Source organism: Panthera uncia, chromosome F1 (genome assembly GCF_023721935.1).
Source record: "Panthera uncia isolate 11264 chromosome F1, Puncia_PCG_1.0, whole genome shotgun sequence".
Classification (NCBI taxonomy): domain Eukaryota; kingdom Metazoa; phylum Chordata; class Mammalia; order Carnivora; family Felidae; genus Panthera; species Panthera uncia.
Genome location: NC_064813.1, coordinates 66,895,803 through 66,898,800, shown reverse-complemented (window position 1 = coordinate 66,898,800; position 2,998 = coordinate 66,895,803).

Here is a 2,998-nt window from a genome sequence, read left to right as displayed (position 1 = left end):
AAAAAAAAAAAAAAAAAAAAAAAAAAAAAAAGAACTACAACTCCCTGATGGTAGCAAAGCAATCATTTGTAATGACAGCTAAAGAAAGGAGAAGGAAATAAAATTCACTGGACAAAATTGAAAGTGGGAAGACAATAATTCGTTAACATAAAACTTGGTCGTTAAAGGGAATGAATAAGTACTCTGCTTTTCCAGCACAGTTGCTGTTTTTTTTTTGTTTGTTTTTTTTTAACGTTTATTTGTTTTTGAGACAGAGAGAGACAGAGCATGAAGGGGGGAGGGACAGAGAGAGAGGGAGACACAGAATTGGAAGCAGGCTCCAGGCTCTGAGCCATCAGCCCAGAGCCCGACGCGGGGCTTGAACTCATGGACCGTGAGATCGTGACCTGAACTGAAGTCGGAGGCTTAACCGACTGAGCCACCCAGGCGCCCCTACAGTTGCTGTTTTAAGCCACACTCCAGCTCGTAGGTGCAGAAGAAACCATGGGAGTAGAGATCATTTTGTAAGCCATGATAAAATGCCTGTTTCAGACTAGCGAACTCCTTGGATAAGATATTTAGAATAATTCTTTGTTAATGTTTACTTATTTTTGAGACAGAGAGGGACTGAGCGTGAGCAGGGGAGGGGCAGAGAGAGAGGGAGACACAGAATCCGAAGCGGGTTCCAGGCTCCGAGCTGTCGGCACAGAGCCCGACACGGGGCTCGGGCTCATGAACATCGAGATCATGACCTGAGCTGATGTCAGGGGCTCGACCGGCTGAGCCACCCAGGCGCGCCTGCTTGGGTCGGATGTTGATGGCCGTTTTATGATGGAGGGAGCAGGCCATCACCACCTACACTTGCTGATTACTTCAGCATCGCTGAAAGTGAGACGACCGGATGTAAGCTCCCTTCAATGTTGTTGAAGATCACACCATCTCTAAAGTATCCTAGCCAAGAATAGCCCGTATCTAAAACTCAATTGTGAATTTCCGGTCTGAAGGAGAGACGGGGTTCGTGCGGCCCCTGCCACAGCACCCCTGTTTCAGGACGGCCGACGTGCCTCCAAACACAGGGGCGTGGGGGGCCGAGAGGTCTGGTGCAGACCTTTGTGGAACTAAGAGAAATGACAACGAGTAGACGTTTGGACAAGACCACGAAAAGGTATTTCTGAAACACTTGGTGAAATTTGCCCGTTATTTGGTAGTAAAAAGTTATCCTTAATTTTTTTAGTTTGATAACGGCATTCTATTTACATAAGAAAATGCCCCTTTTTGAGATGCATACACACTTTTCGGGGGAGAGGATGTGAAACTTCGGCAAGTGGGGAGGCGGGTGGGGGAAACCATTCCGGCAAGATGTCGATGGTTCTTGAGACGTGGGGATGGGCTCGTGGGGGCTCATCGTGCTCTCTTTCTCCGTGTCCGTGGAATGTTTTGTCACGAAGAGTTCGGCATCCACAGAATCCGAACACTGTCATGCCCCCCGCCGCCTCACGCTGTCCCACGTCACCATCATCCCACCTGAGTCGCCACGGCCTCCTCGTGTTTCTCTTCTGCCCTGATCCCCACAGCCGCGGCGACCCCGTGTCGGGAGGTGGGTCCTAGGTCTTTACTCCGCTGCCTCCCTTTGTTAGGAAGAGCCGAGCCCCCTGGGCCCCTGCCTGAGCCGTCCCCTGCAGCCCTGAGCCCGCGCCTCCTTCCCATCCCTTGCTCCGTGTCAGCCTCTCTGGCCTCCTTGCCCCAGGGCCTTTGCACTCGCTGCCGCCCCCTTCCCCACTTGACCATGCTCTTTACGCTCTTTGTTCAGTTGTCAGTCTCTCAAAGGGCCTGCCTGGCCACACTGCCGAGCCCTCCGTCCCTTCCCTCCTGTCCCCTCTCTGACTTTGTGTGTTTCACTTACAGAGTCACCAGGCGCGCTACTCACTCGTCCTGTTGATTGTCTCCCCCAGAGAAGAGAAGCCCCGGGAGAGAGGGGTTTGTGCGCTCTGTTCACGGCACCTGAAGTGTTGGGCGAGGTGGAGGGCGTTAGGTATCAGTGTGGGGACAGCAGGCACCAGTGTGCCTCTGCCTGCTGTCCAGGGAGCAGGTGAATTGAGGCAGGCGAGAGGAGTGATGTGTCCAAGGCCTTGAGAAGCTGGGAGAGGCGGGGTCCAGAGCAAGGATAGGTCTTCCCGGTGGGGGTGCATCCCGGGGTGCAGGGAGGTGACCGATGTGGGGCTGGCCGCGTGCAGAGTTCCCTTCTGATTCATCTCTGTTTCCAGTGAAATCGGAACCCGGGTGGCCAGCTGGGCGGGAGCAACACAGCCCGGGAGGGTCCCGGCGGTGCAGGGCGCGGGCTGGGAAGGCATCTGGGGGCGGCGTGGCCACTGGCGAGGCGGGACAAGGCCGTGGGGACGCTGGCAGTCCCTCGTCTGTGTGTGTCTGTGGCTTTTATCCCCTGATACACTCATAACCACACGTCTGCGTCCACACACACACACACCTAGCTTGTACGGGACACAATTGCTGGTGTTACCAAACACGTCTGTTCGGTTTTGCATGGTTCAAACTAGTATTTTCCCAGTTTTTTTCTGCTGTCACCAGAGCTTCAGGGAACTGGCTTGAATGTGTCCACGTGCACACGTGTGAGTGTCTCCAGGACGCGTGCCAGGTGTGGGATCAGGGCCACTCGGTCCACACGCCCCCAGCGGCCTCAGCAGCTCCTCCGTTGTCTGGCTGCGTTCTGATGGCGTGGACGGACTTCCCGTGAAGGTCACGGCATAACCTTCCACCTGTTTGGTGTGAAGTCGGTGGTCCGTAAATGCTGGGGCCAGACTTAGTAGCAGACTGGAGATCCCTTCAGTGGTATTTTTGGTAGTGATTGATTGAAAGGAATATATCGTTAAGCGAAATAGGTTACGAAGCGGAAAGTACGTCTATTTGAAACTTCGTTTTGTATTTTCTATATTTCTGTAATAAACATTCAGTGCTTTTATAACAAAAAAATCTTATTTTTAAATAACTTTTTATGTTGACT